At 42.3% G+C, this 26,399-nt stretch overlaps 1 pseudogene; it reads left to right on the forward strand.

The window, feature by feature from the left end:
* The first annotated feature begins 2,484 nt into the window (after positions 1–2,484).
* On the forward strand, positions 2,485–9,555 carry LOC132358768 (programmed cell death 6-interacting protein-like; annotated as a pseudogene).
* The last annotated feature ends 16,844 nt before the right edge of the window (positions 9,556–26,399 follow it).

Genomic DNA, 26,399 nt, shown 5'->3' on the forward strand with positions numbered 1-26,399 from the left:
AACCAAAATGGAAAAGAAGAAGTAAAACTGTCACTGTTTGCAGGTGACATGATACTATACATAGAAGATCCTAAAGATGCTACCAGGAAACTACTAGAGGTCATCAATGAATTTGGTGAAGTTGCAGGTTACAAAATTAATACACAGAAATCTGTTGCATTTCTATACACTAACAACAAAAGATCAGAAAGAGAAATTCAAAAACAATCACATTTACCATTGCATCAAAAAGAATAAAATACCTACAAACAAAGCTACCTAAGGAGGTAAAAAACCTGTACTCAGAAAACTATAAGATGCTGATGAAAGAAATAAAAAAAACCCACAAACAGATGGAAAGATATACCGTGTTTGCAGATAGGAAGAATCAATATTCTCAAAGTGACTATACTACCCAAGGCAATCTACAGATTCAATGCAATCCCTATCAAATTACCAATGGCATTTTTCACAGAACTAGAACTAAAAATCTTAAAATTTGTATGGAGACACAAAAGACCCTGAATAGCCAAAGCAATCTTGAGAAAGAAAAACAGAGCTGGAGGAATCAGGCTACCTGACTTCAGACTATACTACAAAGCTATAGTCATCAAAATAGTATGGTACTGGCACAAAAACCAACACATAGATCAATGGAACAGGAAAGAAAGCCCAGAAATAAATCCACACACCTATGGTCAATTAATCTACGACAAAGGAGCCAAGACGACACAATGGTAGAAAGGCAGCCTCTTCAACAAATGGTGCTGGGAAAACTGAACAGGTACATGTGAAAACAATGAAATTAGATCATTCTTTAACACCATACACAAAAATAAGCTCAAAAAGGATTAAAGACCTAAATGTGAGACTGGACACTATAAAACTGTCAGAGAGGCAGAACACTCTCTGACATAAATCACAGCAATATCTTTTTCGATCCGTCTCCCAGAATAATGGAAATAAAAACAAAAATAAACAAATGGAGGGACTTCCCTGGTGGCACAGTGGTTGGGAATCTGCCTGCAAGTGCTGGGGACACAGGTTTGATCCCTAGTCTAGGAAGATCCCACATGCCGCGGAGCAACTAGGCCCGTGTGCTACAAGTACTGAGCCTCCGCTCTAGAGCCCATGAGCAACAACTACTGAGTCTGCATGCCAAAACTACTGAAGCCCACATGCCCTAGAGCCCACGCACAGCAACTACTGAGCCCACGTGCCGCAACTACTGAAGCCCATGTGCTCTAGGGCCCGCGTGCCGCAACTACTGAACCTGCGTGCTGCAACTACTGAACCCTGAGCACCTAGAGCCCATGCTCCCCAACAAGAGAAGCCACAACAATGAGAAGCCCACGCACTGCAACGAAGAGTAGCCTCCACTCACTGCAACTAGAGAAAGCCCACGCGCAGCAACAAAGACTCAATGCAGCCAAAAAAAAACACAAATGGGACCTAATTAAACTCAAAAGCTTTTGCACAGCAAAGGAAACCATAAACAAAACAAAAAGACAACCCACAGATTGGGAGAAAATATTTGCAAATGATGTGACTGACAAGGGATTAGTCTCCAAAAATTACAAACAGCTCATGAGGCTGAATATCATCAAAACAAACAACCCAATCAAAAAATGGGCAGAAGACCTAAATAGACATTTCTCCAAAGAAGACATACAGATGGCCAAGAGGCACATGAAAAGATATTCAATATCGCTAATTATTACAGAAATACAAATCAAAACTACAGTGAGATATCACCTCACACCAGTCAAAATGGCTATCATCAAAAAATCCACAAATAATAACTGCTGGAGAGGGTGTGGAGAGAAGGGAACCCTCCTACACACTTGGTGGGAATGTAAATTTGTACAGCCACTACGGAAAACAGTATGGAGGTTCCTTAGAAACCTAAAAATAGAGCTACCATATAATCCTGAAAATCCACTCCTGGGCATATTTCTGGAGAAATACATGGTCCAAAAGGATACATGCACCCCAATGTTCATTGCAGCACTGTTTACAGTAGCCAAGACATGGAAGTAACCTAAATGTCCAGTGAGAGAGGAATGGATAAAGATGTCTTACATATATACAATGGAATATTACTGAGCCATTAAAAAGAATGAAATAATGCCATTTACAGCAACATGGACGGACCCAGAGACTGTCATACTGAGTGAAGTAAGACAGAGAAAGAGAAATATCGTATGATATCGCTTAAATGCAGAATCTAAAAAGAAATGATACAAATTAACTTATTTACAAAACAGAAAGAGACTCAGGGACTCAGAACGAACTTACGGTTACCAGTGGGGAAGGGTGGGGGGAAGGCATAGTCAGGGAATTTGGAATTGACATGTACACAATGCTATATTTAAAGTGGATAACCGGAGCACAAGTCCCTTAGCCCGTCGGTCGGCCAGTCCGCCGACCTGGTACCCCGCGCGCCTCGGCCTTCATCGCCGTCCAACGGTCTCCTTGGCCTGAAGGGTGGCCGAGGCACTCGCCATGGTGACGTTCATCTCAGTGCAGCTGAAGAAGACCTCGGAGGTAGACCTGGCCAAGACGCTGGTGAAGTTCATCCAGCAGATGTACCCGAGTGGCGCAGAGGAGCAGGCCCAGTATTGCACGGGGCAGAGGAGCTCAGCAAGCCGTGCCACACTGCGCTTGGCTGACTGCTGGACAAGCACAAGGGCGCACTCGAGACGCTGCTGAGATATTATGATCAGATCTGTTCCACTGAACCCAAATTCCCATTTTCTGAAAACCAGATCTGCTTGACATTTACCTGGAAGGATGCTTTTGATAAAGGTTCACCTTTTGGAGGATCTGTAAAATTGGCTCTTGCAAGCCAAGGTTATGAAAAGACCTGTGTGGTGTTCAGTTGTGCAGCCTTAGCTAGCCAGATTGCAGCAGAATAGAACCTGGATAATGATGAAGGATTGAAAATCGCAGCTGAGGTCTGGGCAAGATGGTGGAAGAGTAAGACGCAGAGATCGCCTTCCTTCCCACAGATACATTAGTAATACATCTACACGTGGAACTGCTCCTACAGAACACCCACTGAATGCTGGCAGAAGACATGAGACCTCCCAAAAGGCAAGAAACCCCCCACGTACTTGGGTAGGGCAAAAGAAAAAAGAAAAAACAGAGACAAAAGAATAGGGACGGGACCTGCACCAGTGGGAGGGAGCTGTGAAGGAGGAAAGGTTTCCACACACTAGGAAGCCGCTCCGCGGGCAGAGACTGCGGGTGGCAGAGGGGGGAAGCTTCGGAGCCACGGAGGAGAGCACAGCCACAGGGGTGCGGAGGGCAAAGCGGAGAGATTCCCGCACAGAGGATCGGTGCCGAGCAGCACTCACCAGCCCGAGAGGCTTGTCTGCTCACCCGCCGGGGCGGGCGGGGGCTGAGAGCTGAGGCTCGGGCTTCAGTTGGATCGCAGGGAGAGGACTGGGGTTGGCTGCGTGAACACAGCCTGAAGGGGTTAGCGCACCACAGCTAGCCGGGAGGGAGTCCGGGAAAAAGTCTGCAGCTGCCGAAGAGCAAGAGACTTCTTCTTGCCTCTTGTTTCACGGTGCGCAAGGAGACAGGATTCAGAGCGCCGCCTAAACGAGCTCCAGAGACGGCCGCGAGCCGCGGCTATCAGCGTGGACCCCAGAGACGGGCATGAGACGCTAAGGCTGCTGCTGCCGCCACCAAGAAGCCTGTGTGCGAGCACAGGTCACTCTCCACACCGCCCCTCCCAGGAGCCTGTGCAACCGGCCACTGCCAGGGTCCCATGAGCCAGGGACAACTTCCAAGGGAGAATGCACAGTGCGCCTCAGGCTGCTACAACGTCACACCGGCCTCTGCCGCCACGGGCTCTCCCCGCATCCGTACCCCTCCCCTCCCCCCGGCCTGAGTGAGCCAGAGCCTCCGAATCAGCTGCTCCTTTAACCCCCTCCTGTCTGGGCGGGGAACAGACGCCCTCAGGCGACCTACACGCAGAGGTGGGTCCAAATCCAAAGCTGAACCCCAGGAGCTGTGCGAACAAAGAAGAGAAAGGGAAATTTCTCCCAGCAGCCTCAGAAGCAGCGGATTAAAGCTCCACAAACAATTTGATGTACCTGCATCTGTTGAATACCTGAATAGACAACGAATCATCCCAAATTAAGGAGATGGACTTTGGGAGCAGGATATATTAATTTTTCCCCTTTTCCTTTTTTTGTGAGTGTATATGTGTATGCTTCTGGGTGAGATTTTGTCTGTATAGCTTTGCTTTCACCACTTCTAGGGTTCGGTACGTCCGTTTTTTTTTTTTTTTTTTTACTTGAAAAATTTTTTTCTCTTAATAAACTTTTTCATAATAATTTTTTCCTTATTTTTTATTGTAAAAAATTAAAAATTTTTTTTCTTAATAATTTTTTTCTTATTTTTTATTTTAAAAAATTAAAAATTGTTTTCTTAATTTTTTTCTTACTTTTTATTATAAAAAATTAATAAATTTATTTTAAAAAATTAAAAAGTTTTTTCTAAATATATTTTTTCTTAATAATTTTTTTCTTATTTTTTATTATAATAGCTTTATTTTATTTTATTTTATCCTCTTTCTTTCTTTCTTTCTATTTTTTCTCCCTTTTAACCTGAGCTGTGTGGATGAAAGGCTCTTGGTGCTCCAGCCAGGCATCAGGGCTGTGCCTCTGAGGTGGGAGAGCCAACTTCAGGACACTGGTCCACAAGAGACCTCCCAGCTCCACGTAATACCAAACGGCAAAAATCTCTCAGAGATCTCCATCTCAACATCAAGACCCAGCTTCACTCAACGACCAGCAAGCTACAGTGCTGGACACCCTATGCCAAACAACTAGCAAGACAGGAACACAGCCCCATCCATTAGCAGAGAGGCTGCCTAAAATCATAATAAGGCCACACACACCCCAAAACACACCACCAGACGTGGACGTGCCCACCAGAAAGACAAGATCCAGCCTCATCCACCAGAACACAGGCACTAGTCCCCTCAACCAGGAAGCCTACACAACCCACTGAACCAACCTTAGCCAATGAGGACAGATACCAAAAACAACAGGAACTACGAACCTGCAGCCTGTGAAAAGGAGACCCCAAACACACTAAGATAAGCAAAATGAGAAGACAGAAAAACACACATCAGATGAAGGAGCAGGGTCAAAACACACCAGACCTAACAAATGAAGAGGAAATAGGCAGTCTACCTGAAAAAGAATTCAGAATAATGATAGTAAAGATGATCCAAAATCTTGGAAATAGACAAAATGCAGGAAACATTTAACAAGGACGTAGAAGAACTAAAGAGGAACCAAGCTACGATGAAAAACACAATAAATGAAATTAAAAATACTCTAGAAGTGATCAATAGCAGAATAACTGAGGCAGAAGAACGGGTAAGTGACCTGGAAGATAAAATGGTGGAAATAACTACTGCAGAGCAGAATAAAGAAAAAAGAATGAAAAGAACTGAGGACAGTCTCAGAGACCTCTAGGACAACATTAAATGCACCAACATTGGAATTATAGGGGTCCCAGAAGAAGAAGAGAAAAAGAAAGGGACTGAGAAAGTATTTGAAGAGATTATAGTTGAAAACTTCCCTAATATGGGAAAGGAAATAGTTAATCAAGTCCAGGAAGCACAGAGAGTCCCATACAGAATAAACCCAAGGAAAAACACGCCAAGACACATATTAATCAAACTATCAAAAATTAAATATAAAGAAAACATATTAAAAGCAGCAAGGGAAAAACAACACATAACACACAAGGGAATCCCCATAAGGTTAACAGCTGATCTTTCAGCAGAAACTCTGCAAGCCAGAAGGGAGTGGCAGGATATACTTAAAGTGATGAAGGAGAAAAACCTACAACCAAGATTACTCTACCCAGCAAGGGTGAGTCTCAAATCTGAATCTCATTCAGATTTGATGGAGAAATTAAAACCTTTACAGACAAGCAAAAGCTGAGAGAGTTCAGCACCACCAAACCAGCTTTACAACAAATGCTAAAGGAACTTCTCTAGGCAAGAAACACAAGAGGAGGAAAACACCTACAATAACAAACCCAAAACATTTAAGAAAATGGGAATAGGAACATACATATCGATAATTACCTTAAATGTAAATGGATTAAATGCTCCCACCAAAAGACACAGACTGGCTGAATGTATACAAAAACAAGACCCATATATATGCTGTCTACAAGAGACCCACTTCAGACCTAGGGACACAGACAGACTGAAAGTGAGGGGATGGAAAAAGATATTCCATGCAAATGGAAATCAAAAGAAAGCTGGAGTAGCAATTCTCATATCAGACAAAATAGACTTTAAAATAAAGACTATTACAAGAGACAAAGAAGGACACTATATAATATCAAGGGATCGATCCAAGAAGAAGGTATAACAATTGTAAATATTTATGCACCCAACATAGGAGCACCTCAATACATAAGGCAAATACTAACAGCCATAAAAGGGGAAATCGACAGTAACACAATCATAGTAGGGGACTTTAACACCCCACTTTCACCAATGGACAGATCATCCAAAATGAAAATAAATAAGGAAACACAAGCTTTAAATGATACATTAAACAAGATGGACTTAACTGATATTTATAGGACATTCCACCCCAAAACAACAGAATACACATTTTTCTCAAGTGCTCATGGAACATTCTCCAGGATAGATCATATCTTGGGTCACAAATCAAGCCTTGGTAAATTTAAGAAAATTGAAATCGTATCAAGTATCTTTTCAGACCACAATGCTATGAGACTAGATATCAATTACAGGAAAAGATTTGTAAAAAATACAAACACATGGAGGCTACACAATACACTACTTAATAACGAAGTGATCACTGAAGAAATCAAAGGGGAAATCAAAAAATATCTAGAAACAAATGACAATGGAGACACGACGACCCAAAACCTATGGGATGCAGCAAAAGCAGTTCTAAGCGGGAAGTTTATAGCCATACAAGCCTACATCAAGAAACAGGAAACATCTCGAATAAACAACCTAACCTTGCACCTAAAGCAATTAGAGAAAGAAGAACAAAAAAACCCCAAGGCTAGCAGAAGGAAAGAAATCATAAAGATCAGATCAGAAATAAATGAAAAAGAAATGAAGGAGACAATAGCAAAGATCAATAAAACTAAAAGCTGGTTCTTTGAGAAGATAAACAAAATTGATAAACCACTAGCCAGACTCATCAAGAGAAAAAGGGAGAAGACTCAAATCAATAGAATTAGAAATGAAAAAGGAGAAGTAACCACTGACACTGCAGAAATACAAACGATCATGAGAGATTACTACAAGCAACTCTATGCCAATAAAATGGACAACCTGGAAGAAATGGACAAATTCTTAGAAAATCGCTGCTAAGCATTATCAGTTTGCTAGTGGTGCCTTTTTGCATATTAAAGAGACGGTTTTATCTGCCGTGAATAGAGAGCATACTGTGGACATATCTCCAGATACCATCGGGACCCTCAGTCTTATCATGCTGGCACAGGCCCAAGAAGTATTTTTTTTAAAAGCCACTAGAGATAAAATGAAAGGTGCCATCATAGCTTAACTGGCTAATCAGGCTGCAGATTATTCTGGTGATCCTTTAAACAGTGTCAGTACAAAGATACTCTCCCCAAGTATTTTTATTTCCAGGAGGTGTTTCCTGTCTTGGTTGCAAAGCACTGTATCATGCAGGCCTATGCTGAGTATCACCAGTCTATCCTGGCAAAACAGCAGAAGAAATGTGGAGAAGAGATTGCAAGGTTACAGCATGCAACAGAATTGATTAAAACAGTGACATCTCGCTATGATGAATATGTCAACGTGAAGGAATTGTCTGACAAAATCAACCATGCCCTTACTGCAGCAAAGAAGGATAATGACTTCACTTATCACGATCGAGTTCCAGACCTTAAAGATCTAGACCCTACTGGCAAAGCCACACTTGTGAAATCTACGCCAGTCAATGTGCCCATCAGCCAGAAATTCACTCATCTGTTTGAGAAGATGGTTCCTGTGTCAGTGCAGCAGTCTTTGGCTGCCTATTATCAGAGTAAGCTGATTTAGTTAACAGATCAATTGCTCAAATGAGAGAAGCCACCACTTTGGCAAATGGAGTGTTAGCTTCACTTAATCTTCCAGCAGCAATTGAAGATATATCTGGAGATACTGTACCTCAGTCTATATTGACTAAGTCCACATCTGTGATTGAAAAGGGAGGCATTCAGACTGTTTATCAGCTGATCAAAGAGCTACCTGAACTTCTACAAAGAAATAGAGAAATCCTAGACGAGTCATTAAGACTGATGGATGAAGAAGAAACAACTGACAATGATTTAAGAGCAAAATTCAAGGAACGCTGGCAAAGGACGCCATCCAATGAACTCTATAAGCCTTTAAAAGCAGAGGGAAGCAACTTCAGAACTGTTTTGGATAAAGCTGTGCAAGCAGATGGACAGGTGAAAGAGCGTTACCAGGCTCACCAGGACACCACTGCACTTCTTTGTAAGCCGGAGCCGGAGCTGAATGCTGCCATCCCGTCTGCTAAACCGGCGAAGACCATGCAGGACAGCGAGGTTGTAAATGTCTTAAAATCCTTACTGACAAATCTTGATGAAGTAAAGAAGGAAAGAGAGGGGCTGGAGAATGACCTGAAATCAGTGAATTTTGACATGATGAGCAAAATTTTGACTGCTCTGGCTCAAGGTGGTGTGATAAATGAAGAAGCTATTTCTGTTATTGAACTGGATCAAATCTATGGCGGTCTTACAACTAAAGTCCAAGAATCTCTAAAGAAACAAGAAGGACTTCTTAAAAATATTCAGGTCTCACACCAGGAATTTTCAAAAATGAAACAGTCTAACAATGAAGCTAATTTAAGAGAAGAACTTTTGAAGGATTTAGCTGCTGCGTATGACAACTTTGTTGAACTTGTAGCTAATTTGAAGGAGGGCACAAAGTTTTACAATGAGCTGACTGAAATACTCGTCAGGTTCTAGAACAAATGCAGTGATATAGTGTTTGCACGGAAGACAGAGAGGGATGAACTCTTAAAGGACTTGCAACAAAGCATTGCCAGAGAACCCAGTGCTCCTTCAATTCTTACACCTGCGTATCAGTCCTCTCCAGCAGGGGGACACAAGCCAACACCTCCAACTCCAGCGCCAAAAACCAAGCCGCCTACTAAGCCTCAGCCCCCAGCCCGGCCTCCACCCCCTGTGCTTCCAGCAAATCAAACTCCTCCTGCTACTGCTCCAGCTTCAGCTCCAGCTCCAGCGAGTACTGGGACCACTGCACCAGCTCCATCACAAACTCCTGGTTCAGCTCCTCCTCTGCAGGCCCAGGGACCCCCGTACCCCACCTATCCAGGGTATCCTGGGTATTGCCAAATGCCCATGCCCATGGGCTATAATCCTTATGCATACGGCCAGTATAATATGCCATATCCGCCAGTGTATCACCAGAGCCCTGGACAGGCTCCGCACCCAGGACCCCAGCAGCCTTCATACCCCTCCCCTCAGCCACCACAGCAGCCTTACTATCCACAGCAGTAATATGTCAGCTCAGAAGCTCAGCTGGTTCAGCTCAAAGGGAAAGAAATACAAACCCTGCAATAAGTGTACTAAACCCTTCGCTCTGGTTAATATAACGTACTCTAATGTACTGAATGCAGTGTATAATTTCTGTCTGCGGCTAGAAGTTGTGCCCCAGTTCCACATTTGATTGCACATGGGCCATTTGCTGCTGTTGCAGTATAAAGACTAATTATAATAGGATTTGAAATAAATTACATTACAGTTCATAAAAGCTGAAAATGAGAAATTAAACCCACAAGTGAAACATTTGAAATTATTATACTTATGTCTACGTAAGACATGACTGGAACATCAGATGCTTACAATGATGGTTTCAGTACTGATATTCAAGAAAACTAAGTTATCTTTCTCTTTTGGCTTGTTGATTTGGTTTAATTTTCATTATGCTATTTTGCATAATCAAAACATTGTAAATCTTATAATTTAAAAATAAATTCCTTAAGAACAGTTTAAAAAAATAAAAATAAAATAAAATGGATAACCGACAAGGACCTACTGTATAGCACAGGGAACTCTCCTCAATATTATGTAACAACCTAAATGGGCAAAGAATTTGAGAAAGAATAGATACGTGTATGGGTTTGCCAAAAAGTGTGTTAATTTTTTTCCGTAAGATGGCTCTAGTAGCGCTTACCTGTCTTTAACTTCATTCGAAACAACTTTGTTAGATTGTATTCTGACAGCTGTCATAGCAGCATGCATTTAAAAAAACTTAGCAAAATTGGTGAATTTTGGGGTAGCCATTTTAATACTGAAGATGGAAGAAAAAAGCAACATTTTTGGCATACTATGCTGTATTTCAAGAAAGGTAAAAATGCAACTGAAATGGAAAAAAAGATTTGTGCAGTATATGGAGAAGGTGCTGCGACTGATCAAACACATCAAAAGTGGTTTGCAAAGTTTTGTGCTGGAGATTTCTCAGTAGATGATGCTCTACAGTCAGGTAGACCAGTTGAAGTTGATAGTGATCAAATTGAGACAGTAACTGAGAAAAATCAAAGTTATACCACATGGGAGATAGCCAACATACTCAAAATATCCAAATCAAGCAAAGAAAATCATCTGCACCAGCTTGGTTATGTTAATCGCTTTGATGTTTGGGTTCCACATAAGCTAAGCAAAAAAAACCTTCCTGACCATATTTCCACATGCAATTCTCTACTTAAACATAATGAAAACGTTCCATTTTTAAAACAAATTGTGACGGGAGATGAAAAGTGGATAGTGTACAATAATGTGGAACGGAAGTGATCATGAGGCAAGTGAAATAAACCACCAACCACACCAAAGGCCAGTCTTCATCCAAAGAAGGTGATGTTGTGTATATGGTGGGATTGGAAGGGAGTCCTCTATTATGAGCTCCTTCCTGAAAACCAAACGACTAATTCCAACAAGTACTGCTCCCAATTAGACCAACTCAAAGCAACACTTGAGGAACAGCATCCAGAATTACTAACAGAAAACGCATCATCCTCCATCAAGATAACACAAGACCGCATGTTTCTTTGATGACCAGGCAAAAGCTGTTACAGCTTGGCTGGGAAGTTTTGATTCATCCACCGTATTCACCAGACAGTGCACCTTCGGATTTCCATTTATTTTGGTCTTTACAAAATTCTCTTAATGGAAAAAATTTCAATTCCCTGGAAGACTGTAAAAGGCACCTGGAACAGTTCTTTGCTCAAAAAGATAAAGTTTTGGGAAGATGGAATTATGAAGTTGCCTGAAAAATGGCAGAAGGTAGTGGAACAAAATGGTGAATGCATTGTTCAATAAAGTTCTTGGGGAAAATGAAAAATGTGACTTATTTTTACTTAAAAACTGAAGGAACTTTTTGGCAACCCAGTATATGTATAACTGAAGCACTTTGCTGTACACCTGAAACCATCACAACATTGTTAATCAACTATACTCCAATATAAAATAAATGTTAAAAAAAAATCAGTACTGAATCAATACTCTGGCTCAGAGATACTCTAACTGATCCCAGAAACCAAGTAAAGGAGATGCAGGCATCCTAAAAATTCAAGGATGGGTATTAGTAAAGAAGGAAACACTTGAACTTGGAATTATGTGGACCATCTATATGGCCTAAACATATGTGGAAATACATCTATGTATCTGGATATGACTGTAGTGAAGTCTAGACAACCATCCAAATAATCCAGATCCCCAAAAGAAAGGCCAGGATTTTAGACTTGATGTATCCACATTAATTCACTAGATATGTATAAACACACAGTTTACTTTGCCTCGGGCTGCAGCTGTACAGTGGAGAGAAACAGACTTTGGATCAGTGTACTTCACCCATCCAATTCCCTTGAACATCTACTGTCCTTAATATGTACACATGTAGCCAAGTCTATCACCTATACAGTCAAAGTGAAGTGGAAGGTGGATATAGTTATATACAGATAATGCAGATTAAAAAGTATGCTGGCAGGGAGATCAGCTCAGTGCTTTGTAACCAGCTAGAAGGGTGGGATAGGGAGGGTGGGAGGAAGGGAGACGCAAGAGGGAAGAGATGTGGGGATATATGTATATGTATAACTGATTCACTTTGTTATATAGCAGAAACTAACACACCATTGTAAAGCAATTATACTCCAATAAAAGCGTTAAAAATAAATTTAAAAAATACCTAACCCTTAAAAAATAGATATAGCCATCACCTGACATGGCATAATATTAATAATCAAACAAAATAAAAAACCTACATGGATAATTTAAAAAAAAATAGTATGCTGGGGGGAAACTGGGGTGAGAGTTGGGGGAAAGGCAAGGACAGGAAGAGAGGAAGTGTTGGTTTTCAGGACCTAAGCAAACTGTCCCAATCAAATTATCTGGGCAATTGTTCAACTTGCAACTCCCTTTGTCCTGTACTGACAAAATTCATATGTATATACAGGCTTGGCTTAAGGAATATGGAATGTCATTAACTTTTCAGTGGGCTGATGAACATATATTTGAGAATCCTGTTTTCTCTTCAGAATTTTGCCTCATTGTTTAAGTACTTAATTGTCACTCTGAATATGCTGTGGATTCTGTTTTCACCAGCTCTCAAAGAGCTAGGATGTATAAATTATTAGTGAAATGCATGCATATAAGGGTTCTATCATTTTCAAATTGTAAGGAAAACTGTAGTCTCCTGTCTTTGGATGTTCCAGACACCTGCCCCTGCCATCACTGACATCTTACTCTTTCCTCCCCAAAATGGAAAATCATCTCATTCAGAAAGGCCCCACGTATTCAGAAATGCCAGCTGGGAGTTGTCACTTTTTATTTCTAAGCAGCACCCCTCACCATTCATGGTGCTAATATTCCACAGAAGTGTGTGGCATTGGCCCATGGAAAGAATGTTAGCTGGGCCCTCCTCAATCTCCTGTATTAGTTGGTCTCTGGGACTGAAACTCTCACCTGTACTTGTAGAAAGTCTGGCTAAATTAAACTTTTGTCAAACTGACAACATGAAAGGAATTTGTGTACTTTCAGCTGGACTTGTCAAAGTCTTAAGTTATGAGAAATGGAAGTTGAGCCTGTGGCCGAGGTGATTTTTTAGTTCCTTTCAGCTCTACAAATCTATAAAAAAGGAGGCAATGAAGCCTTGAATCTGGGCTCAGCCATTTCTTAAATGTATGCGTTGGTCAAACTGTTTAGTCTTTCATACCTCACTTTTCTCATCAATCCAATGGGGATAATAAATTCCTCATAAGGTTGATGTGGCGATTAAAGGGATAATTTACGTGCCGCTCTCAGCACAGTGTCTGGTATAGGGCAACATCTCAATAAGCCTTGGGCCTGAAAATAATGATGCTCAGTAATTAGGCTGATCATGACACCCTGAAACCTCTTTTCGTGCAGTGGAGGGGGCAGAAGATGTGTCAGATGCTTCAACATTACGATCCCATTTTAAGCTTCATGACAACTCTCACATTAGTATAACTGCCCCAAGAAGCCCCACATTATTGATGACAAGACAGACGCCAAGGGATCTGGGGAGACTTGCCCTCAAGGACCCAGCCAGTAAAGGAGCTGGATTCTAGTCCATTTCTCATCCCAAAGTCTTGGCCCCTCCATCATGCCACCTCTTTGCAGCAGGACTCACTGCTGGAAGGCTGAGGAGTCTAGTCCCAGGTTCCTGGCTCTCCCCCATGTGGTGTTGGGTAAACCCCTTTCAAGCCTTGCTCATTCCCTGCCTCATTACCCAAGGAATCTAAGTCAGGAAATACTTTACTTTCTTCATCCAGAAAATCTGGATGATTCTACCTGCCTTACCCACTTCCCATGCATGTTTGGAGGCTCTTTCTCAAGAGACGTAGTGCATGGGAAAGTGCTGTAAAACTTCACTTAGTATAAGGTGGTAATATTAACGTGTGGATTCTATCAGCTGCCTCAACTGGAAATTATCAGATTCCATTAAGTTATGACCTAACCACTAGGAACACTTTTAGTTTTGCACAATTTCAATTCATTTCAGATGTGGTACTACATGAAAAAAAACAGACAGTGGAGAAAAAAGTAGTAATTTACTATAAACACACAGGAGGCAAACCAGACCTCATGATGGCCATAAAATCCTCTCCATTTAGGCCAAACTGACAAGTGCTAAGAAGCCCATTATGATGGAGACAGCTGTTAGGCAATCTCTTCTTTTGGCAAGGATGTTAGCTATGAATGAAATAGTCACTCATCTGGTTATTTCCAAATGGCCAGGTGTTTGGCATGGAGGAGACCCAGCCAGACACAGGCACGGAGGCTTCCTCTTCTAGCCTAGTGCAGCTTGGATGGATGAGGAGCTGAGAACACTTCACTCTTCTGCCTCTTTCCCATTCCAGTTTATTGTGACAGGTGTTCATTCTTTCAGACCAAGAAAAACAATAGTAACTGTACTTACTTTCTTATTATATTAAGTCCTTTACATAATCATTTCATTTAATTCTCCCAACAATACTAAGTGGCAGGTACACCCCCATTTTACAGATAAATTCTGCCCTTCCATCCACTTATATTCCTTTGCTACCTGCTTCATAGAGTTTCTCAAACCTACCCACACAAACCCCAACACACAGGCTCAGTGTCTCAAGTTCTCTTATCAAAACCCGCCCCCCACCAATTTTTTCTTGATCTGCTGAACTTATCTACCCATGTTATAAAGCATAGCTAATATTCAAAATGTTTTCCTCCCTTCCAACATAGGTTTTTGTTTTTCTAAGGAATTGTCTAAAAGAGTTATAAGCATCAGCAAGCAGGGCTTGTGGAAGTAAAGGAGGGAAGAAAGGAGGTGCTGCCTTCCAGATACCCCTAAAATAATAGCACCTACTTTACCTACACATGAAGCTGGTCCTACCTATGGAGTGGTGGCTAGCTAGTAAGGGTTCCACAATCAGAATGTCTAGAGGAGTGAGACACCTATGATCAGGATGACTGTAAGGAGAGCTTGTGGAAGAAAAGGAGCACGTCTCACCTACAGGCATTGAACGTAGGTTCAGTGTTCTAAAATTCAGTGTCAGACAAACCGAAGTCATCCATGAGCTGGATCAGGCTCACTAGTACCTCCCTCCCCAGGGGAAATTAACCCGTTGCCTGGCCACCAAAACTTTCCCTCAGGCAAGCTTACAACCTTCCCCAAATGCAGCCTGCTGCTTTTACTACTCATTGTGATTTAGAAACAACGAAAAACAGGCAAAGAGAAATCAGTTGTCACTTTGGAGAGATCCCTGGCTGTGATATAGCAGGTGTGGATGACATTTCTTTGTGTGTTGTCCTGGAGGCAAGTGGAAGACGAAAGAATTGTTATAAATTGTTAATGAGCCACACTAACAGCTCTCCATCTCCAAGTGCTTACCATGGACCAGGTTATCTCATTTAAACCTCACAACAATCATGCAAGGTAGAAATTATCCCACATTTTACAAATGACAAAACTGATTCTCAAAGAGTAACTTGCCCATATCTCTTAGCTAGAAAGTTGAATCCCTGACTTATGCAAAGTCTATGATCTTTCCTGAAAGCTACAACAACTAAAAGTGGGATTTGGTCCTTTGTAAAATCAAATACAGTATAAATATATATGCCTGTAATTTTTCATTGGTAGAGATGTTAAAATTGTGGTATGGGGTGGCAGAAATTCAGGTATTGAGAAAGTGATACATTTTTGCTCCTATTTTAGCTCTGATTAGCCACTCCACCACGGGAATGAGCCCAACAACAATGACCTGGGACTCTGGCCTGTCTCTCCAACCACCAGCCAAGGGTGGGTCAAACCAGTTATATCGATTTGTCTATATTAAGGAATCAAAGGAAATTAATTGATATATTTTCTCTAGTCATTTATCTATTATTCATCTCACTATCTGACACAAAGCCTGAACTCAGTACATTTTTGGTGGATGAATGAGGAAAGAATCTTTGAGCCAACAAGAAAACCAAGTTCTATTAGATTCACAAAAATAATTGGTGTCACATGTACATATTCTAAACTGTGTCCTTTGCATGTAAGGCCACTAAATGCCAATGAACCAGCCTGACATGGACAGTGAACAAGACCTGGCTACACATTTAAAACAAGAGAAACATGGCCAAGCAGGGGGAGCTGGATACCTCTCCGTCAGGGCTACTAGGGAAGGGGTTCCTGCTCATTAGGGAGTTACACTACATGAACCTTGGGACCTCCTCTGCCACTGAGATTCCTCAAGTCTGTGAGTTGGTACCAGTTCTAAAACAAAGTGGTCAGCACTTGAACATTTTCTAAAGGAAGCCAAAGAACTGGTCCTGTGGAATATACAGTCTCAAGAGGCCATCTTCCAGAAGAACCTCTCTTAGCTTCATCATCAGTCCTGACCACAAGGATCCCAAGTATGTGGTATTTTGTGCACAACGATCATATTTGATCACACTAGTTACCAGGAGAGGTAACACTATGTGTATTTGTAAGTATAACTCATTTGCAAATCAACCAAAAGAACACATTTTGTCATATTTCAATGCAATTATTGCTGGTTCTCCTTCTTAGATCTCATTCTATTCTCTCCAGTAACCTGTGCTCCTACTTCTGGTAGATCTTTTGTGGCTACTTCCACAGGGGTTCTCTTGGTAGCCCCTGCCTTCTGTAGTGCCCCTCAGCCTGTCTCAGGTCAGGGAACCCCTGCCCTGGCTGCTGCTCCCAGGCCTGCTCTCCTCTCCCCTCAGACATGCCCTGTGTTTGTATTTGCTTTCTGTCCTTCTCTTTCTTCTTCCACTGCAAATCCACCTCCCACATTTCACTCATCTTCCTGAACCTCTGTTATCTCCTTTTTCTTTCTTTTACACCCCAGCCACCTTCCTGAATTGCTCTGGGCAGGGGTTCACCAGTTCACTGGTTTCATGGGCCTTTTATTGTGAGCTGTGAAGCTGAGGCGCCCAACCCCCTTTTACTACAACAAGCTCTTGCCTACATGAGGTGTGGCTTTTCCTCCCTGAATCAATTTCCTGGACCATCCCTAACAAACTACCAAAAACTAGGAGGCTTAAAACATCAGAAATGTGTTCTCTCACAGTTCTGGAGGCCAGAGTCTGAAATCAGGATGTAGGCAGGGCTGCTCTTCCTGGGAGCCTCCATGGGATAATCCTTCCTATCTCACCAGTTTCTTCTTGGCCTGCTGAGCTTGTGGCCACATCACTCTAATCTCGGCCTCTGTGGTCACGTCGCCTCCTCCAGTTTGGGTTTGTCTCAAATCTCTCTCTGCCTCTCTCTCCTAGGCACACTCATCATTTGATTGGGCTCAGGCAGGTAATCCAGAATGATCTCATATCAAGATCCTTAGCTACATCTGCAAAGATTCTTTTTCCAAATAAGGTCACATTCACAGGTTCTAGGGATTTGGATGTGGACATATTTGGGGCGGGGGCCAGGGCGGAATCATTATTTACACTCCCCCACTACACCCCCTCCCAGGACATGGCTGGCAGTTCTCACTTTCTAGAGCAATGTTTGCTAAACTTGAACATCTGAGTCACCTGGGGATTTTGTTACTAACTCAGTAGGTGTGTGTGGAGCCTGAGATTCTGTACCTCTATCAGGCTCCCAGGTCATGCTGATGCAGACCTAGGTGGTCCAAGGTGAGCACTGTTAAAGTCTTAACAGTGAAGTCCATACAGCAGGAGGAGCAACACCTGGGAGCCTGTTAGGATGGAGACTCTCAGGACCAACCCAGACCTGCCGAGCCCAAATCTGCATTGCAACATGATCCCCAAGCAATCTGGTTGCAAGTTAAAGTTCTACAAGTATTGATCAAAGGAAGTTTTCACATTCCTACGTGACACCCAAGACCCACTCACCGTACTCTGCACCTGTGCTTATTGAATCTTCATCCCTGTTTGGTCAGGTCTTCAGTTCCCTGCGTGGCTGTAACTCCCTTGGGACCCTGAGGGGAAGGCCCTGGAAGGAAATGCACCCCGTCCTTCAGTTCTATTGCACAAACCGCCCATCTTGAGACCCAAGGCAAGCAGCCACTTGCCCCAAGACTGTGAATATCACACTGTATGATTCCAAAGAGCCACAGCACTTGTGACGCTCACAAAAGCTACCAAAGGGCATCTTGTCCTTCTCAGAGAAAGTGCTACAAAACTCTCCTGGGAATCCTGGACTTTCTTCCTGATACAGGATCAATTCCATGTGCTTTCTCCACCCTTCTGATGCTCACAGCAAACTCTTACAAGGAGTCAGACAATGCAGATATGTCCCTTCATGCCTTCCAATATATTAAGAAAAAGGATCCCACAACAAAAATCTTCTCTCAGGCAACTTCCATCATCACTTCTGCAGTTTCTCTGCTCAGGGAATTTTTCCTGAAAAAGAGCCCACTCCCTTAACTGCCAGCCTGCTCCCTCCACTGGACGTGCACAGTCAGGCAAAGGCTGAACCTAGTTGAACCTAGAATATAATCCTAGCTCTGCTATTTACCAGCTATGTGCCAGGGGGCAAGTGGCTTAACTTCCCAGAGCCTAGTTTGACTCATTTGAAAAAGTGGGTATAACATATGCCTCCCAGGATCCTTTGATCAGACAGAGACTGGAGTACTGGATAGAACCACACATGGAAGGGGCAGCGAAGGGGCTCAGAGAGTGTACATGTTCTTTCTTTGCTCTTCCTCTGGTCCTTTCTTCCCGTGGCCCTTTGGAAAATGGATGGCCCAGTCGCATCTTTCCTTTTTCTTCCTCCACCTTTCTCTTCCAGGCTCAGTGGTTTTTCAGATAGTTCATTTTGAAGAAAAGACGAGTCCTAAACTTGTCTTAAGCACTCTATCTACACTCATTTCCACATCAAAATAAAACTATGTCAAAAAAACCCACCTCTGATGCGAATTTTATAGATGTCCAGAATTGAACTGCTTTTCCTAATGCTTATGCAACTTCCATCTTGCAACAAAAATAATGCATTCTTGCCCCATTACTTATTTCTTCAAGAAGCATATATTAGCACATCTATGTAGCCAGGCCCTGTTCTAAGTGCCTGTTCCCTTGCAGTTTATATGTTGAAACAGAAAATAAATAAGCTAACAGATAATGAGCAATATCATTTCAGATAGTGGTAAGGGCTGTGAAGGAATTAAACTGGGCGATGAGATATGATGGGGTTAGAGGCTCTATTTTAATGTTAGATGGTCAGGTAAGGCAACTCTGAGATATTGAATATAACACCATATTGACATTAATTTAACATCTGGAGAAAAAATTTTCTAGATAGAGGAAGAGCAAGTAAGAAGGCCTTGGGTTTGATGAAGCTTGAAGTATTCCTGGACTCACAGGCGGTCTAGCTGCAGTGTCATGATCAGAGGGGAGCATGAAACAAGGTGAAATTGATGAGGTAGGCAGATGTTATGGACTGAATTGTGTTCCTCTTAAATTCACGTGTTGAAGCCCCAAACACCAGTGTGACTATATCTGGAGATAGGATCTTTACAGAAGTAATTAAGGTTAAGTGAGTCTTCCCCAAAGGTTGGGAAGAGTAGGATCTAATAGGATTAGTGTCCTTTCCAGAAGAGGTACTAGAGAGTACTTTAATGACATGAGGACACAGTTGGAAGGCAGCTGTCCGTAAGCCAAGAAGAGATTCCTCACCAAGAACTGAACTGGCTGGACCTTTATCTGAGACTTCTAGTCTCCATAACTATAAGAAAATTAATTTCTGTGTTTAAGCTACCCAGGCTGTAGTATTTGGTTATGGCAGATTGACCTAAGACAGCAGACAATGCTGGGCCACAAGGGCCACAGTAAGAAGCTGGCTTTTAAGAGGGTTATGCTGAGTCCACCTCTTCGCAGCTCACACAAGTCAATTGTTTGGGTTTCAGGAATTCTGTCAGCTGTTAACTGTCAAGTGGGCAGCTAGAAGTTGTCCATAATGGGAGTATTTACACCATGGAAATAGGCAAATACTACTAATCAAGTCTCTTCTCTCTCCTCCCAGAAGCCCCTTCCAAGAGAACCAGTTGTCAAATATTTACCAGCACACTAATGAGACATGTGCAATTTAAGTTCAATCAGATGTCTCTGGAAGGTTTAAGCAGGATGATGAGTTGACCTAATTTATATTTTGAAATAATCACTCTGGCTGCTGTGTGGAGAACGGTTCCTGGGGGATGAGAGTGGAAGCCAGAGGACCCAAGAAGAGAGGCTTCAATCCAGATATTATGACCCAAAGTCCAGTGGTCATTTTACTGTCACAACTGAGGACTGCCCTTAGTAGTCCCTTCCCGAACCTATAGAATCTCTGCTCCTTTAATCTTTTGCTCAGGTGCCCAATTTCCTAAGCCTTCAATCAGAAACCAGCTCTCCTCTGCACCCAAAATTACCATTAGGGTCAGGCTTCACATTTGAGACCCTCAAATAAATCGGAGCCTCAAAGACCCTCGGAGAGGCAGGGCCTTTAAGAGCATATGGCTCAGACCTGGTCTCCACCCCCAACTCTACTCAATGTGGAAACTGAGCCCTGGAGAAGCTTAATGGCTTCCCCATGATAGACAGATGGGTAGGGGAAGAGCACAAGGGACACTGGCTGCTTGTCCAGTGTTGTTTCTGCTACATGGAAAGGCTGAGAGACACTGAATGCAGAAATCTGTCCTGCTACTCTTACTGCAGGTGAGAGCAACAATAAATGACAGTGGCAGGAAACTTTTGCAAACTGTAAACTAAAAAAAAAAATTTGTAACTTAGGATTAACAATGCTTACTCCTACCCTGGAGAGCACTAAGATTGAACTTTGGCTGCTTCGTTTGTACAGATCAGCCCTTGCCCTGCTCCTCTTGGCCTCGTTTGCCTCCTTGGATGAATCATCTGTGACTTGGTCTACGTGACCAGAGATGGGACATTTCCAAGAGAATTGCTGGATGCAGGTACCTACAAACAGGATCATCTTAATCCTTCTGAGTCCAATGCTGCCCCAGCTTTTACATTCCCTTCATCACAACCTGTCAAGTCATTTTCGGTTTTCCGGTTGGCTACGCATGTTTCCAATGATATGCATTCTGATCAGCACTCTCTGAGGCCTTTATGAGCATGTTTCCTGTCAGGCCACTTGGAACACATTTAACAACAGCATGGGGAGAAACAGCTCTTATGAAACAACCTGCTTTATACTCAATCTCAAGAAGATGTACCCTCAATGCTGATACTTTCTCAAAGCTTCTAGTTGTTTATGATATGAATGCCAGTAACTTAAAGGTGGCCATAAAGGCAATCAAAGAAGCTTTCATCTTTTAATCACAAGAAAACAAAAGAGAGAAGTTAATCAACCCACCCCTTTCAATATACCTTGCAATTACAGACCATGGAAATAAAAGTAACAAGTTCATTAGGATGAAACAATTGCATATTTTCTCATTAGGAATTAATCATATCTTAGGGGTTCAGGAGAAATTCTTTACAGGTTTTTTACTCTTTTCACAGATTTATGGAATGTTATTGCTGGAGCAAAAAGATCTACCATCTATAAACCCTGAAGGTTAGATGTTAAGAATTCTGCCTAAGGCCACACAGCTCATGAACACCAAAACAAAGAAGAAACTCAGTCTCCTGTTTCTCAGCCCAGTGCATGCCCACTCAACTCTCATTTTCCCCTCCAGAAAGCTCAGGCTACACCCAGCCCGGTATGTCAGGCTGTTCGCTGCCTCGATGGTGGTACTACCAGCCCAGGGATGGGGTCGAAATTTCAGTTCAGCACTGCATTCACCTCCTGGACTCACATGGCTGTCCTCTGTTCCTGGCCAGACCCTGGCCCTCCCTTCCCAAAGCATAAAGCAAGGCAGTGTCTCAGAAAGCCTGTGCTAAGTGAGGCAGAAATGGCAAAAGACATTCTGCCCATTGATGAATGCAGCTGACTGCTTCAACACTTCACTCCAAAAACATCTGGATGTGGGCCAGACTTGGTCTACTTGGCCTGTATTCAAATTGTTTTTCTTGTGCCTATGAATCTTGGTTCTATTGATTACAGGGGAAATTGTAGGAAATGAATTGACATATGAAGTTTTCATGTCATTCTTGCATTTCTAAGGATTGGCATCAAGCTCATGGTAACAACACAGGCATGAGATGCTCAGGTGGGAGATGTGAACTGAAAACTCACTTTTTTACCTTTTTCTTTTATAAAATTTTTTTATTCTGGTAAAATACACATAACACAAAATTTACCACTTTAACCATCTTTAAGTATACAATTCAGTGATATTAAGTACAGTCCCATGGTTGCACAACCATCACCAACATACATCTCCAGAACACTTTTCATCTTCCAAAACTGAAACTCTATACCCATTTAACAATAACTTCCCAATCCCTCCACCCTCTAGCCCCTGGCAATCATTATTCTACTTTCTGTCTCTATGAATTAAACTACTCTGGGTATCTCATATAAGTGGAGTCATACAGTATTTGTCCTTCTACAACTGGCTTATTTCACTTAGCATAATGTCCTCAAGGTTCATTCAAGTTGTAGCATGTGTCAGGATTTTCTTCATTTTAAGGCTGAATAATATTCCACTGTATGTATATACCACATTTTGTTTATCTATTCATCTATTCATAGGCACTTGGGCTGCTTCCACATTTTGAGTAGTGTGAATATGCTTTTTTGGTTATGTACCAGAAGAGGAATAGCTGGATTATATGGTAATTCTATTTTTAATTTTTGGAGGGACAGCCATACTATTTTCCATAGTGGCTGCACTATTTTACATTCCCACCAGCAGTGCACCAGTTTCCAATTTCTACACGTCCTCATCAACACTTGTTAATTCCCATTTTTTAATAGTAGCCATTGTAATTAGCTGAGGTGGTTGAAACCCCACTTTTAATCCATATTCTTCTATTGGATTCTTCCTTCTGGCTCTGCTTAGAGACTTGGCCTTCTAGAGAAGGGATGCAGGTGGGGAATTCTCTCAATGCTGCTATCGGGTCTACAGAGTTCAAGAAAAACCAACAAAAACATCAGCTTTTCTTCCTTAGTAAGGGCTTTACCTGTCTGATTTGAATACTTGCCTCAGGGCAGAAGATGTTGAAGGACCACAGTGGAGAAAGTAGCCTATGAAGATGGAGAGTGTGGGATGAAGAACCTAGAGAACACACTGAGTATGGGGAGGCTGGTGAGAGGACCAGGGTGGGTCATGGGATGGGACAGAAGGACCAGGAGGTGCCGGCTAAAGGTTGTTATCCCAGACCCTCAGAAGCAGAGTGTGCTGAGAACCTGGTGCTGACCCAACTTCTGCACGCAATGGACAAGCACAGGGATGTTAAATCATAAACCACAGGACTGACCGAGTATAAAACAGTAAATGGAATTATTTGGGAACCGAGTTATCCTCAGAAGCCTTGGGCAGACTTTAAAATTTATATATTTTTCCAACTATTTGCTCCACATAATTTTCAAGTGATTCTCTTACTTCTGCCTGGTTTGACATAGCCTGAGGGTGACTCTAAAATTATACTGTCAGTTAATGCTTTCCTAGAAGATTCCATCTGAATTATTTCCCTAAATCTGAAGTTACTAGAGGATATAATGAAAAAGTTCTGGGGTTTTCTGTGGGCGCCCATCATGTTCTGTTTCTTAATCTGCTGCTTACATGCATATACGTTCACTTCGTGAAAATCCATTGAGCTGTGCATTTTTCTACAAGTTTTATATTAGATTTCAATAAAAATAAAAACAAACAACAAAACAAGCAGATCCAGGGGTCTTCACACAGCAGGTTCCAGAGAGAGCAGTGCACCATGTGGCACCCATCCCAGTGCCAAACAGGGGTAGAAGAGTGACCAGGGAGTGCAGTGTAACCACCAACTCCGTAGCTGGCTTCCTAGGGTAGTCAGCCAACTCACTCATGTCAAGACTTGGTTGGATTAAAGAAACGAAGCAGTGCTGTGGCACCTTCATTTCCAGAGTGCAGGCTGAATGTGGCAGCAGAACCAGATGGCCTGAGTTTGAATTTCGGCTCCACTGCATGGCCCAACAGCATGACCCTGGGTCAGTGCCTTAAACACCTGGTGCCTCAGTTTCCACATCTCTAAAATAGGGGTGGTGATAGGTTTGACTACATTAAATTTGGATCCATGTCCCACACAGTATAAGTAGCAAGTAAGGGTTTGGTTCTGTTATATCTGTGTACCAGGCACTTTAATCCTCACATCCACCGAAAGAGGTAGACTCAGGGAAGAAATGATTTCAATGAGGCCACATGCCTAGTAAATGCAGAATTGAGATCTGAACCCCAGGTTTGCCTGGTTCCAGAGCCCGCAATCTAAGGCTTCCTAACAAAGAGAGGGAAAACTCTCTCCCAGAAACCAGGAAATAGAGAAGATGACCAAGAAAATCATTCAAGTGCGAGGAAACATGTTAGACTTTGGAATAAGCAAAGGAGATTACTGGATAGCCTTTCAATGGGATGCTGGAGTCTTCTCTGATTCTGTGAGGGCTCCATGACTTTCATTGCCTTTGAGGTATTTTACAACTCTGAGAATTGTAAATAAGGGATGGCAATACAAAGAATTCTTGCCTAAAGACATACAAATAAATTCTGGAACCCCCTAAAAATAATTTAAAAGCCAGTTTCAAATCCATACACAAAGTTACTTCAACATTCCTTTACCCCATACAAACTTGTGGTCTTTTGACTTCTACTTTGAAACAGTTACAACATCTTACCAGTGCCCTCATTCAATTAGTGAGTTAAATGAAATCTTTGACAAGTGCTCACTTCATGTTTGCGTGAGAATGATGATTTTACTTTTTTTTTTAATCCCCTAACACACGGGAAGAAGACATGTTCAGATCTGTGGCCCTGGGGTTTCCTGAGGAAGATCTAGTCTTTGCTCTACTGAAATCTGTTGGCAGGAGCCCAGGTGGCCCTCATGCTGCAGGCATGAGGCCAGAGCCCCAGGTTTGGCCTGTACTCTGCTTCCTGCCCAGGATTGGCAAGGACAGCGAAGGCTGGCTGGACCTTGGAAGGAACTCTGGCCAACCAGAAAGCAATTAATGAGTAGGGAGGGATTCTAGCAAAGCCAGGGCTGTGGGCACCCTCTCAGTTTGCCTAGTGGCTCAGGGGCCTGCAAAAAAGAAAAAAAAAATTCTAAGCCTGAGATTTTAATACTAGATCTTGAAGGATTGGGGTTTAATTCCTTTCTCTGACCATTTCTCTTGATGAGTTATAATTCCCCAAGTTTCATTTCTTCTTCTTTAAAATGTGGATAATACCAAAGTACCTAACTTTCTGGTGGGGAGAAGGATGTGAAAATTTAGTAAGGTGATATATGTTGAACTCTTAGCACCATCTCTGCCCTTAGCATGTGATAAATGGCAGCTATTTTATTGTTATCATCAGTGGGAGACCCTGCAGCTCCTGATGGAGGATGCAGTGAGGAAATGCTTGTGACTCTTGGGGTTTTTGATCAATGGAGCACTATTTATTACTGTTGTTTCCCCTTGACATAAGAGAGGATTGTAACCTGCACTAGGTGAAATATAACCCAGTCTAAAAGCAGGTCAAGTTCTTGTTAATTTATCAAAGCAAAAGTAAATATTTTACAATTCTTAACCACATGAACAAAGGTGAATTAAGGTATTCTTTTAAGAGGAAAGAGTAGCTCAGGATGGGGATAATAATGGCTGGCATTTGCTTTCTGCCCAACATAATCCCTAGGGCTTTTAGCATTTTCTCCCTTCAAGACAACCTCATGAGGCGGGAAGGGTTATCTGCCCTTTCTGTTGGAAAGTGAAGTGAAGCTGGTATTTAAACCTGCGCTAAGACACTCACCCCCACCATACACAGATCACCCTGGGAGGGCCTGATCCTAGACCTAGGCTGCGAGGATGTGCATCTAGAATGGTGGGTCTGAGGTTCTGGCAGGACCTCCAGGTGGTGCTGTCCAGCCAGAAGTTGAAAATGTAGGACTGATGCTAAGGAGAGGTCAGATAATTTATCCATTCAACAAGTATTTATTGTGGGTCTATTATGTGTCAGGCACTGTTTCAGGCTGACTAAAACAGGCAAAAATCACTATTCTCATACAGCTAAAATTCCAGTGGGGGCAGTTAGATACTAGACATAAATGAAATACATAGTAATGTTAGATATGGGTAAGTTTTATAGGGTAAATCAAAGAAGAGAAAAAGGATTTGGAGAATTAGGGAGGGGGGGTGGGGGTGGTGATGCAAATATACTTAGTGTGGCCAGAGAAGTCCTCAGTCAGAGGGCATTTGTGTAAAACCTGAAGTTAGGTGAGGTAGTAAGCCATGCAGCTATCTGGGGGAAGAACATTCTAGATGAAGGGAAAAGTGGTGC

This window comes from Balaenoptera ricei, unplaced genomic scaffold, assembly GCF_028023285.1.
Source record: "Balaenoptera ricei isolate mBalRic1 unplaced genomic scaffold, mBalRic1.hap2 scaffold_354, whole genome shotgun sequence".
Lineage (NCBI taxonomy): Eukaryota > Metazoa > Chordata > Mammalia > Artiodactyla > Balaenopteridae > Balaenoptera > Balaenoptera ricei.